Source organism: Giraffa tippelskirchi, chromosome 7 (genome assembly GCF_054371585.1).
Source record: "Giraffa tippelskirchi isolate mGirTip1 chromosome 7, T2T-mGirTip1v1.2.pri, whole genome shotgun sequence".
In the NCBI taxonomy this organism is placed as follows: domain Eukaryota; kingdom Metazoa; phylum Chordata; class Mammalia; order Artiodactyla; family Giraffidae; genus Giraffa; species Giraffa tippelskirchi.
Genome location: NC_137281.1, coordinates 562,599 through 576,378, shown reverse-complemented (window position 1 = coordinate 576,378; position 13,780 = coordinate 562,599). Strand labels below are relative to the sequence as shown.

Sequence of the window (13,780 nt, the reverse complement as noted above, 5' to 3'; positions counted from 1 at the left end):
TTTTTTCAGTTTTTCCATCATGAGTTCATGTTTCTTAGGGTTCATGTTTTTCAAACTTTTGTTTGTATTTCAGTAACACTGCATTTAAATTTTAAAACAGAAGAAAGCTTCTTTAAAAATTAATATTGATTTTTAATTTTATTGCATATATGCATGCTCATAATTTCTTGTTAATTATAATATTTTAAATGATTTTAAAAGGATTCTTAGTTATATATGGGTCAACTTTGAGTATGAAGATGTACTTCTTCATTTTCTCAAAATATATATATTCCTAATATTATAGCATTGAAAATGCCAGACACATCACCACTCTTATAAATCTTTTGAATACGTCTATAAAGTACAAATTCTCTTTTATTATGACAACTGCATTAACATTTCACACTAACAAATACCAATAACTTAAAATTCAATGCTTCTACTTTTTATAAAATTTATTTTTCATAATCTTTATCTTTAAAAGATAAGCAACATACTCCCTTTTTATATTTACATTATGCATCTTAGTTCTCTTTTATTTCAAAGATTTGTCTTACATCCTTGTGTTGTATTTGTCATATATGTGTATGTGCTAAGTCACTTCAGTCATGTCTGACTCTTTGTGACCCTGTGGACGGACAGTAGCCCGCCAGGCTCTTCTGTCCACGGGATTTCCCAGGCAAGAATACTGGAGTGGGTTGCCATTTCCTTCTCCAGGGGATCTTCCTCACTCAGAGATCAAAGCCACGTCTCTGACATCTCCTGCACTGGCAGGCAGATTCTTTACCACTAGTGCCACCTGGGAAGCCCCATTTGTCATATATATGATGGTGTGACTAAGTCCTTTGGGATAATTTTCCGCGTTTTCTAATATAATTGCATTTCTTCGATAGCTTTAACATGTTCTCCATTGCTTCCAATAAATGTATAATTACAGCCCGGGCCATTGCTCTCTGTTCACAGTGCTCCATAGGCAGGGGTGAGTCTTTTTTTTTTTTTTTTTTTGGTTGCACCAAGCAGCGTGTGGGATCTTAAGTTTCCTGACTAGGGATTGCCTCTGCACCCCCTGAATTGGAAGTGTGGAGTCTTAACCACTGGACTGCCAGGGAAATCCCATGGGCTGAAACTTTTGACTGCAACATCAACAGATGCCCTAAAGTCTGAGTGTCTGTGTTTTTCAAAGTTAATGACTGATGCAGTAAAAATTTGTATTCTAAGGCAAGTCAAAGATAATTTAAATATGAAAAATTTTCTCTGTCCTTTGGCCTCCCCTTCCCCTCTAATGTATATCATATATCTGCATTATGCACCCCCCAAACCTCCCCATTGGCAGAAATACCTGCTTAACCCATAAAGAGCAACATTTTCCTAGCACCAACAAGACAACGCCTTAAAAGATAATGTGCCTGGGCTTCTCTGGTGGCTCACTGGTAAAGAATCCTCCTGCTAATGCTGGAGACAAGGGTTCCACCTGTGATCCAGGAAGATCCCACATGCCTCAGAGCAACTAAGCCCATAAGCACAGCTATTGAGCCTGTGCTTTAGAGCCCAGGAGTCACACTACTGAATAAACGTGCCACACAACTGCTGAAGTCCCTGTGCCCTAGAGCCCGCGCTCCACATCAGGAGAGGCTACCGCAGTGAGAAGCCTGCACACCACAACTAGAGCGTAGCCCTCGCTGGCCGCAACTAGAGAAAAGCCCAAAGAGCAAGGAAGACCCAGCATCGGCAAAAATTAAATATTGTTTTAAAAAAAGATAACACGCCTCCTTGATGGTGTAAGCGATCATGATAACCTACCACTTTGTACTTACAGGTCTGGATTTTGCCAATTATCTACGCCATTTCAAGTAGCCTTCTGTCGCAAAAACCTACATAATGATGCATTGATTTTTAACAAGCGTAACAGTTCTTGGAGCTTTCTGAGAGCATGTTCCTGGGTTATAATCCTATTTGGCCTAAGTAAAATCTTCCATTTCTTTCTTAGATTGATTGTTTCGTTTTATGAAACCTTAGTTCCCCCACCATGGGTCGAACCTGCGCTCCCTCCGTTGCAAGCGCAGATTCTTATCCCCTGGACTGCCAGGGAAGTGCAGACCCATTAATTTTTCTAGGACACAGTGGGTTCAATTGTTATTAGGGTTTTTTCTATCCAATATCTTTTCCCCCCACTGAACTTTTCTCTTTTGTGCCACTGTCCGCTGCAGCTAATTGGGTTGAAGTAATTGATTGGTGGGGCTTCCCTGGTGGGTCAGTGGTAAAGAATCTGCCTGCCAATGGAGGAGAAACGGGTTTGATCTCTGGGTCAGGAAGATTCCCTGGAGTAGGAAATGGCTACCTATTCCAGTATTCTCGCCTAGAAAATCCCATGGACAGAGCAGCCTGGAGGGCTACAGTCCATGGGGCAGCAAAGAGTCAAGTACGACTGAGCACTCTTTCTGCATGAAAGTCAAAGAGTTAGTCGCTCAGCCGTGCCCATCTCTTTGCAACCCCATGAACTGGGGGTTGCCCGCCAGGTTCCTCTGTCCAGGAGATTTCTCAGGCAAGAATGCTAGACTCCGTGCATGGAATTCTCCAGGCAAGAATACTGGAGTGGGTAGCTATTCCTTTCTCCAGGGGATCTTTCCGATCCAGGGTTCGAACCCAGGTCTCCTGCATTGCAGGCAGATTCTTTACCGTCTGAGCCACCAGAGAAGCCCTTCTGCATATTCGTCAAAGGGAAATAAATGCTTGATACCTTCTCTTTCTTTAGCCTTAGATAGTTTGCGCACAATTTCCCCAGCCTCCTCGCGGAGGAGCTCAGCATTTTCGCCTGGAAACGGGAACTACTTCACCCACAATTCCTTGCGTCGAAGGCAGTGTCCCTGAGCCAATAAAGGAAATGGAGTTTTCGTTTGGGCACAAAGGGTCGGGGAGGGAGTCTTCCTCACTCCGCCTCCAGGCGGCCATTTTAACTGCCCCAAGCTTGTGCCCGGTCAGAGCGCTGGGTTGGGACGGAGGTGACGCGGTTGAGGAGGTCTGAGAGGAGCTGCTGTCTCCGCTGCACGGAGGCGGGCCTGGGGTTCGCGCCTCCCAGGGTGCCCGCGCCAGGCCCCGGAGCGGGACCGCGCGCGGGCACCCCCCGCCCCTCCAGCGCTCCGGCCCCCGTGCGCCTGGAAGTCCGATGGCGACGGCGGCGTTGAGGGACCCGCCTCAGGTAAGCGCTCGTCCTCCGGGCCCGCACGCCCTCAGGCCAACGGACTCTAAAGCCCCGAGCGCTAGACGCCTGTTTCCGCTCCCACAGTCCAGGTCCCCGGGTCCAGGACGGTGAGGCAGTCGTGGGTGGGGCCTTGCGTCTGACAGTTCGGTGGCGCTTGGGAGAGGGTGACAGGCAGAGGGACCCGCAAGTGCAGAGGCCTGGACGTGGAACTTAGCTGGGTGGATTCGGGCATCCTGGGGTCTGATGTCTGCAGGGAATAAACAACATGAGGCAGCTGTTAAGCCTGGACTGGTAGAGTGCAAGTTGTTCATTACTGTGAGAGCTCTAGAAGCCATGGGGAGTTTTAAGAAAGAACCCCCTGGGCTCCTCTTAGGGTCCCTCTCAGCCTCCCCTGGGGCCCTGTAGGTTCTCTCCAGATGCCGCTGGTCCCTGTGTTGATGTGCTCAGATTGCCTAAACAAGGCCCCACAGTCTGGGAGTTTTAAGCACCAGAAGATTCCTTCCTCACATTTCTGAAGGGTGAAAGTCTGCGATCAAGGGGTTAACAGGGGTTTTTTGGAGTCATGCAAATGGCTGTCCTCCTCCTCTGTCTTCACACAGTCTTTCCTCCCACATGGTCCCCACCCCACAGCCCAGAGGGTCTTCCCCAGGTGTCACCCCAAACACATGACCGGCCCTGCTGCTGCACGGGAGTCATCCCAAGGCTATTGGTCTTCCTTCTCACGTCGCCCAAGGGCGTCTCCTCCAGTCAGAGCCCTGCGGCTCAGTGGTCACCCAGTGATCGCTGTCACTGTTGTGGACCCTGGAGGGGAGGCTCAGGACTAAGAACCTCCACTGTAACCTTCACCAGTGCCTGTCCCTGTGGCGCTTCTCTCACCCCCTCCAACTGGTGAATTTAGTTCTCACCACCCTCTAGGTAAAAAGCAAACCAGTGACTTACCATAAACATTCCTAAAGAACATTCTTGTTCCCTCCTAGGGAACTAAACTTGACCGCCGTCCCTGAATGGACTCGCTGAGGTCTGGCCCGTCTGGCACACCTTGTGCCTCTCACGTGTGATCAGATGACGGTGCCCCACACTGTCACACTGCGTCCCTAGGCACGTGGAGGCAGCTCGTGTCCAGGACGTGAAACGTTTGTGTCCAAGCTGTGTCATGGTGTGGTGCCAAAACACAATCACACTGTTGGTGTTTCCAGATGTGTCACACGCAAATTATTTTATTCCACAGATACCCGCTTAAAAAGACAAGAGATTGGACTTCGCTGGTGGCTCAGTGGTAAAGAATCTACCTGCCAATGCAGGAGACCCTGGTTTTACCCCTGCTCCAAGAAGATCCCACAAGCTGAGGAGCAGCTAAGCCCATGTGCCGCAACTGCTGAACCCACATGCCCTAGAGCCCGGGCTCCGCAACACGAGAAGTACCCTGCAATGGGGTGTAGCCCCGCTTTGGTGCAACTTGAGAAAAGTCCTCGCAGCAACGAAGACCCAGCCCAGCCAAAAATAAATATATAAAAAACAAGAGATTTACTTCTTGTTGAACATGGGGAATGAGGTTTTTCTTTTTTTTTTTTAGGACTCAGATGTCTTTCTCAAGTACCTGAGACCCGTCTCCTCACACTGCAGACAGGGAGACTGCTCACCAGTCAGTTCTGGTAGGAGGATAGGAATCTCATCTTAGTGGATGACGTGCTCCAACTTGTAAAAACTACCTTCAGTTCCAGAGATGAGAAGTTTGTGTTTCCTCTAGATAAAACCAATAAAATGCACAGTCATCCCAATTACCACGTAAAATTAGGACTCTGTGTGACAAATGGATCATTGTCGATCTTGAACATATGTATGCCGCGGGTTGGATATTTAGGGGAGTTAGATTTGTTTCCTGTCTCTTCAATTGCCTAGTGGATTGCCTGTGATGCGCTGTAATCTTTTAATACTTATTTTAACAATAAAATTGATTTTGTCTCTTTATTACCTTGTGGAAAAGATTTCTCGATTGGGAGAAATTTTTGTTTTCATTTTCCTAACAGTCATCATCACGCACCTCTCCACAGGGATCAAACCTCATCACCCATCTCATCAGCATCTAGTGTACAGGATATATGGGGGAAGGATGGTCAGTTCAACAGTATCAGAGACACATCTAGAATATGCCAAATTCAGACGAGCTAATGACAACAAACTGTAAGAAACAGGAATTTTACAAGGTACGTGCACCCCATGTGTTAAGAGATGTGTGAGAGACAGCTAATGAGTGCTTTCGGAATATATTTTGGATTCTGATTGCAACTAATCTGATTTAAGAAACACATTTTGGAGACAATTTAGCATTGATAAAATACTTACATTTTTATGATTATTGAGTTATGAAAAAGACCTTTTAAAAAAGTCAGTTCTGTAAAGATTATGCATTAAATGATGCTGTATGTGGAATTAGTACTAGGCCCCACTTATCTGCAGCAGATAACATCCCAAGACCTCCAAATGGATGCCTGAAATCAAGCCTTACATGTACCATGTTTTTCCCTATACGTATGTACCTGTGATAAAGATTAACTTTAACAATAGCTGTAATAAAAGTTAGTGAGGGCCTTCCCTGGTGGTCCAGTGGCTGGAACCCCGAAATCCCAATGCAGGGGCGCTGGGTTTGATCCCTGGTCAAGAAACTAGATTCCACGTGCCGCAACTAAGACCCAGCACAGCCAAATAAATATGTTTGGTAAGTAAATGGTCTCTCAAAATATATAATACTGTACTCACCTCTTTTGTGATGATGTGAGATGATAGAATGCCTGTGTGGATTACTAGACAAATGTATATTCATGTGGGAGAGATGAAGAGGGTAGTGAAAGATTGCATTAAGCAGAAAGGCTTGCAATTTAAAACTCATGAATTGTTTCATTTCTGGAATTTTCCATTTTAATATTTTCAGACCTCTGTTGACTTTGGGTCTCTGAAACCCCTAAAAAGCAAGTTTGTGAATACGTAAGAAGCTGGTAAACTAGACCGCTAGTGTAAATGGGGGTAGATGAAATACGAATGGCCATGAAGGGCTTCCCTGGAGGCTCAGCAGGAAAGAATCCACCTGTCAATGCAGGAGAGCACAGGTACAAGTCTTGATCCAGAAGGATCCCACATGCCACAGAGCAAATAAGCCCGTTAAAAAAAGCAAAGAATGGCCATGATGGTTGATTGGTTCATCTGGCTTCATAATAGTCTCTGTTTTTGTATATATTTGAAAATAGCCATAACAAAATATACAATACGTCATTGTATCATTAATTTTATATGCTAAGCAGGATAAATTTTAAAAAGCAGGAGGAAAATTGGTTTTGAGGTTTTGAACCTGCATCAATGCATCAAAAGTTACTTATTAATAAGTGTGTGTAACTTAAGTCAATTATACCTATACATTCAACTTTTAAAATCAAATATTAAAACTTCCAACTCCCTAATCATATTAAATTCTGTTACTGTGTTCTTGAGGTTAATTGCAGCTACTCTATCTCTGAGGTGGAAATAGAATATATTGTTGGGCTCCTGGTAAGTTTCCAACTTCCAGCAGCAGTGAAATCACACTGACAGTATTATTTTTAATTGAAGTTTAGTTGATGTATATTATAGAAACTACAGGTGTATAGTAATTAACACTCTTCATTTAGTTATCACAAAATATATGCTGTATTTACCATGTACAATGTATCCTTTTAGCTTATTTTATGGACTTATTTGATGGACTTTCCAGGCGGTACAGTAGTAAAGAATCCATCTGCCAATGCAGGGTTCGATCCCTGGGTCGACAAGTTCCCCTGGAGTAGGAAATGGCAACCCGCTCCAGTGTTCTTGCCTGGAAAATCCAATGGACAGAGGAGCCTGGCAGGTCACAGAGTTGGACACAATTGAGTGACTAAGCACACAGCTTTATTTTATACCTAATAGTCTCTGCCTCTCCATCCGCTAACGCTCTAGTCTCTGCCTCACTTTTCTCACCCCTCCTCCCTCTCCCCACTGGTAACCATTAGTTCGTTCTCTATATCTGTGAATCTGCTTCTTCTTAAAAATTCACTCACTATTGTTTGTTGTATTTTTTAGATTCCACATCTAAGTGATATCATACAGTATTTGTCTTTCTCTGGTTGACTTGTTTCACTTAACGTAAACCCTCTGAGTTCATCCGTGTTGCTCTAAATGGCAACATTTCATCGGTTTTTTTATGACTGAGTAGAACTCCATTTTCCTTGTGTGTGTGTGAATATATATCAGTTCATCTGTTGATGGACACTTTATCTTAGTAATTGTAAATAATGCTGCTATGAACACTGCGGTGCATGTGTTTTTTCAACATATACATGTTTTTTTTCAAAGTGTCTTTTGGTTTTTTTTGCACATATACCCAAGAGTGGAAGGCTGGGTCATATAGAGGCTCTAGTGTTAGTTTTTTGCGGAAGCTCCGTGCTTTTTCCCACAGGGCATGCGCCAGTTTACATTCCCTACAGCAGCGCACAAGCGTTCCCTCTTGTCTGCATCCTCTCTAACGTTTGTTATTTGTGTTCTTTTGGATGATAATCATTCTGACAGGCATGCGTTTCCCTGATGATTAGTGATGTTAAGCATCTTTTCTTGTGCCTGTTAACCATCTGCATTTCCTTTGGGAAAAAAATGTGTATTCAATTCTCTGCCTATTTTTTACTTGGACTGTTCCATTGGTGTTGAGTTGTATGAGCTGTTTATGTTGGCTATTAACCCCTTATTTTCGTGGCTCAGACAGTAAAGCATCTGCCTGCAGTGTGGGATATCCAGGTTTGATCCCTGGTTTTGGAAGATCCCCTGGAGAAGGAAAGGGCAACCCACTCCAGTACTAGTCGGACATGACTGAACGACTTTACTGTATATAATCCCTTATCAGTCACATCATTTGCATATATTTTTTCCATTCAGTTGCCGGGAGCCAGCTCACAAGATCCCAAAAAGGACTGATTTGAGCACGGCTTCTCAGGCCTCAGGGATTCTCGGAAAGCTGCCTCAGCACTCACCTTAAAGATATCTGTCTTTCTGATGTTTACTATAATAAACCTCTTCTTATTTTCTATGACTTAGGCAAAAGGCCTTTCCTGATTTCCTTCTAAAATAGATCATTCTGAAACCTCAAATCCAAAGGCCCCTGAATGGTAGCACCCTAAATAAAATTATCTGGGATATAGAGCATGCTGATCTAAATTCCTTTTGCTAACATATTAGTTTGTTTAATAAATAAGCCTGTGCCTTTAGAGCTAATATACATGACTGCTCCTTAATAATAAAACAGCATTGAGAGCCTCCACGCAGAAAGCCCCTATGGGCACAAAACCCTTCGCAGGAAAAAAGGTTTGTTAGGAAATATAAGAAATATTGCTTTATGAAACTGTTACTTAGTCTATATTTACTCACTATGTTTTTACTCTTAACATATTTAGCCTATATAATGAAAGCATAATAGTTAGAGATTTATATAAATAGAAGTTTAGCTTTAATGCAAATAAGACAATTGTTGATTTAACTGATGATTCTTACTTAGAGCTGACCTTCAGCTTGCTGTTCTATGACTTTATGGAACCACATTCTTTTCTGTTAAGCTCAAGGCGTAGAGTAAATTACCAAAAACAGGTTTTACCTTGAAACTTTCTATTGATGAATTCTTTCCTGCTGTGCCTGATACAAAAGTGTTCTGACTGATCAACCCTTGTCAATAGGAGAGTCACAAGGTGTTAGCAGGCCCCCAGGCCAGAAGATGGTGTAAACAAAATGAACTAAGATATGCAAACGATGTCGGTAAGGGTCAACACTGCTGACCCATTACGCTGATTTGGTATGACTCTATACTTTACATTTGTTTCTATGTACCACTAAAAATATAAAAGCTGTCTTAAAAACAATAATGTGAGGAGACACTTGGAAACACCGAGACTCTCTGTGTCTTCTCATTCGCATCGCCGACACCGTCCATCCTGAGGGAACCCCTGGACCTGCTGGAGCTGACTCCGACATTCAGTGGTTTTTTTTGTTTGTTTTTGTTTTTTTTGATGGCTTTCTTTGCTGTGCAGAAGTTTTTTAGTTAAGTCCGTTTGTTTGTTTTTACTTTTATTTCATTTGTTTTAGGGACAGATCCAAAAAAATATCGCTATGATTTATGTCAAAGAGTGTTCTGCCTATGTGTTCCTCTGGGAGTTTTATGGTTTCTGGTCTTACACTTAGGTCTTTAATCCATTTGGAGTTTATCTTTGTATATGGTCGTAGAGAATGTCCTAATTTCATTCTTTTACATGTAGCTGTCCAGTTTTTGCAGCACCATTTATTGAAGAATTTCTCAATTGTATATTCTTGTTTCCTTTGTTGTAGATTAATTAGTCATAAGTACATGGATTTATTTCTGGATTCTCTATTCTGTGTCAAAATCGGGGAGTGTGTAACTTCAGATCTTTTTCGAATAAGGTAAAATGTAAGTCATACGGAGGCACACTCATGTATTGTTTCCTTTTAAGGATGATAGACATCATTGTATTTCATCAAATGCAAGATTTTATCTCATTTTCAGGAGAACCATGATTATATATACCACTGAAAAATACACGGCCAACTAAATCATGTCACACATTCAATTAAAAACATCCTGATTTCAGAGAAGGGAAAACAAATGTGTATCTTAAAATTGATGAGATGTGATATATAAAACTGGGTTGGCTGGAATGGTCAGGAGTCAGCATTCAGGCGAGCAAAAGTTTATTCCAACAGGGCTTTCACACCATGTCTGACGCACGTCGTTGAACTGTTTGTTGTCGCTGTGCACCTGTTTTGTAGGCTGACTCCCTCCCAGGTGCTAGTTGGTGCAGTGTTAAGTCCAGTTGTCTCAGCCAGAAATCTGAGTATCGTTCGGGTCGCCTTCCCTCCTATAGCTGACTCCTGCTCCTTGATTCTGCCTCTTCAGTTCCTGTAACTGCCTCTTCCAAACGGCTGAGGGTCACAACAATTGCACTGGACCAGGCCTCCACCATCTGTCACAGGCCTGTGCCAGGAGTCTCCGGACAGGACTCTGCATCCAGACTTCACCCTTCCGCTTGATGCTCTCCACGACAGCCAGCTGAAACCTGTTATGCCTGATGGGAGCCCGTCTGTGCTCTTCACTGTTCGAGAATGACGGCCAGGCACTGGAGCCAGTTCCCGGAACTCATTTCAGCCCGAGGTATGCAGGCCAGAGGCCCTTTCACACCTGCCAGCCTTCTTCCCAGGCGGCGCTAGTGGTAAAGAACCCACCTGCCGATGCAGGAGACTTAAGAGATGCAGGTTCAATCTGTGGGCCGGGCCGATCCCCTGGAGAAGGAAATGGTAACCGACTCTAGTATTCTTGCCTGAAGAATCCCATGGGCAGAGGAGCCTGGCGGGCTACAGTCTGTGGGTTCACAAAGAATTGACACAACTGAAGCAACAAACAGGCTGAAGGCTTCAGCGCTACCAACTGCACAGAACACAAAACCCAAAACCCACAAACAGACAAAATCAGGCCTGGCCGGACACCAGCCAAAAACAGACACCTGGCCAGAATCCTGGTGGTTGAGATGGTTAATCGTTTGAATGTAGCTATTTGTTGTTTACCTCTTTATCTAATGTGAGTAAAAATTTATTATCTGGTGTCTGTTTGGCCAATATTTTTTCCTCCCACTTCGTGGCTTAACTTTTGGCCTTCAGAAGGAGGTTTTTCACCCAAGAGGATTTTGATTTTTTTTTTTAATAAAGTGCATTTAATTGATTTTTCTTCTCATGTGTGAGGCCTTCTTGTGACATATGTTGCAAATCAGAGCTCGTGATCTATCTGAAAAGACCTATGGCCATGTCCTTGTTTCTCTGTGGGACCCTCTCATTTTTTATGTAGTTGTACACATTTTAAAGTTGGCTGCGGCCAAGATGGAGTGCCTTTTGGTGTGAGTCCTGAACTGTGTTTAGATTGGTTTCCGGACACGTGTTTGCTCACTGCCCTATATTTAGGGTTCCAGTCATTGCTGTTGTTTAGTCGCTAAATCGTGTCCTCACTGCGACCCCATGGACTGTAGACCACCAGGCTCCTTAAGTGCATGGGATTTCCCAGGCAAGAATACTGGAGTGGGTTGCATTTCCTTCTCGAGGGGATCTTCCTGACTCAGGGATCGAACCTCTGTCAGCTGCATTGACAGGTGGATTCTCTACCACTGACCACCGGGAAGTCCTGGGATACTGGCCTCGACATGTTGAAATTTCCAGAGGCGAGTGTATTGAGCAGGACGGGCAGGAGAGACCTCCGCGCTCTGCAGCGGGAGCGGGCGCGGCCTGCATTCTCCCAGTTGGCCCGCAGAGGGCGACAAGCCTCCTCTTCCAGGGCAGGACCCGTGTGTTCTGCCCACAGGCTGGGTCCAGGGCACAGCTGACAGGCATTAGGTCACCTCAGGACCAGTCAGTGCTTTGGTTTGGAAAAAATGTAGGGCTTTGTCCACGCAGAAGGTAGCTAGGTTTCCTCAGGACGTGCTGGGAGGGGATCCTGTGGGAGAAAAACTAAGGAAAAAGCGGGGATGCTGCCTGCTGGGGTCAGCAGAGGAAAAGCTGAGCGAGGAAAATTCTGACTGAGTTCGTCTGTGTGGTCTGGGAGGAGCTCCAAGGAATTGAATTGGAAGGTGGGTTTTTTTTTTTTTTTTTTTTTTACCACTGAGCCACAAAGAAAGCCTGGTATTCATTTTGAATGTAGGCATTTGCTTTATGGTTCTCAGTACAATTTTAGTAAAACTTTCTCATCAGGTGTGTCAGTTCAGTTCAGTTCAGTCGCTCAGTCGTGTCCGACTCTTTGCGACCCCATGAACCGCAGCACGCCAGGCCTCCCTGTCCATCAGCAACTGCCGGATTCCACCCAAACCCATGTCCACTGAGTCGATGATGCCATCCAACCATCTCGTCCTCTGTTGTCCCCTTCTCCTCCTGCCCCCAATCCTTCCCAGCATCAGGGTCTTTTCCAATGAGTCAACTCTTCGCATCAGGTGGCCAAAGTATTGGAGTTTCAGCTTCAACATCAGTCCTTCCAATGAACACCCAGGACTGATCTCCCCCAGGATGGACTGCTTGGATCTCCTCGCAGTCCAAGGGACTCTCAAGAGTCTTCTCCAACACCACAGTTCAAAAGTATCAATTCTTTGGTGCTCAGCTTTCTTTATGGTCCAACTCTCACACCCATACATGACTACTGGAAAAACCATGCCTTTGACCAGATGGACCTTTGTTGGCAAAGTAATGTCTCTGCTTTTTAATATGCTATCTAGGTTGTTCATAACTTTTCTTCCAAGGAGCAAGCATCTTTTAATTTCATACCTGCAGTCACCATCTGCAGTGATTTTGGAGCCCCCCAAAATAAAGTCTCTCATTGTTTCCATTGTTTCCCCATCTATTTGCCATGAAGTGATGGGATCAGATGCCATGATCTTAGTTTTCTCAACGTTGAGCTTTAAGCCAACTTTTTCACTCTCCTCTTTCACTTTCATCAAGAGGCTCTTTAGTTCTTTTCTTTCTGACACAAGGGTAGTGTCATCTGCATATCTGAGATTATTGATATTTCTCCCAGCAATCTTGATTCCAGCTTGTGCTTCATCCAGCTTGGTATTTCACATGATGTACTCTGCATATAAGTTGAATAAGCAGGGTGACAATATACAGCCTTGACATACTTCTTTCCCTATTTGGAATCAGTCTGTTGTTCCATGTCCAGTTCTAACTGTTGCTTCTTGACCTGCATACAGATTTCTCAGGAGGCAGGTAAGGTGGTCTGATATTCCCATCTCTTTAAGAATTTTCCACAGTTTGCTGTGATCTACACAGTCAAAGGCTTTGGTGTAGTCAATAAAGCAGAAGTAGATGTTTTTCTGGAACTCTCTTGATTTTTCCGTGATCAAACGGATGTTGGCAGTTTGATCTCAGGTCCCTCTGCCTTTTCAAAATCCAGCTTGAACATCTGGAGTTTCTTGGTTCACGTACTGTTGAAGCCTCACTTAGAGAATTTTTAGCATTATTAGCTAGTGTGTGAGCTGAGTGCAATTGTGCGGTAGTTTGAGCATTCTTTGTCATTGCCTTTCTCTGGGATTGGAATGAAAACTGACCTTTTCCAGTCCTGTGGTCACTGCTGAGTTTTCCAAATTTGCTGGCATATCGAGTGCAGCACTTTCACAGCATCACCTTTGAGGATTTGAAATAGCTCAACTGGAATTCCATCACCTCCACTAGCTTTGTTCATAGTGATGCTTCCTAAGGCCCACTTGACTTCACATTCCAGGATGTCTGGCTCTAGGTGAGTGATCACACCATCGTGGTTATCTGGGTCATGAAGTTCTTTTTTGTACAGTTCTTCTGTGTATTCTTGCCACCTCTTCTAAATGTCTTCTGCTTCTGTTAGGGTCCATATATTTCTGTCCTTTATTTTGCCCATCTTTGCATGAAATGTTCCCTTGGTATCTCTAATTTTCTTGAAGAGATCTCTAGTCTTTCCCCTTCTGTTGTTTTCCTCTGTTTCTTTGCACTGATCGCTGAGGAAGGCTTTCTTATCTCTCCTTGCTATTCTGT

At 44.1% G+C, this 13,780-nt stretch overlaps 2 long non-coding RNA genes across 2 annotated transcripts; both read left to right on the top strand.

Annotated features, from left to right (window-relative positions):
• The first annotated feature begins 2,959 nt into the window (after positions 1 to 2,959).
• LOC145514387 (uncharacterized) lies at positions 2,960 to 5,149 on the top strand. Its single transcript, XR_014060112.1, has 2 exons — positions 2,960 to 3,178; positions 4,410 to 5,149. It is a non-coding gene; the product is annotated as an uncharacterized LOC145514387 (long non-coding RNA).
• Positions 5,150 to 6,943: 1,794 nt separating this feature from the next.
• On the top strand, positions 6,944 to 10,958 carry LOC145514390 (uncharacterized). The gene is made up of 3 exons (XR_014060115.1): positions 6,944 to 9,205; positions 9,554 to 9,653; positions 10,013 to 10,958. It is a non-coding gene; the product is annotated as an uncharacterized LOC145514390 (long non-coding RNA).
• Positions 10,959 to 13,780: the final 2,822 nt, after the last annotated feature.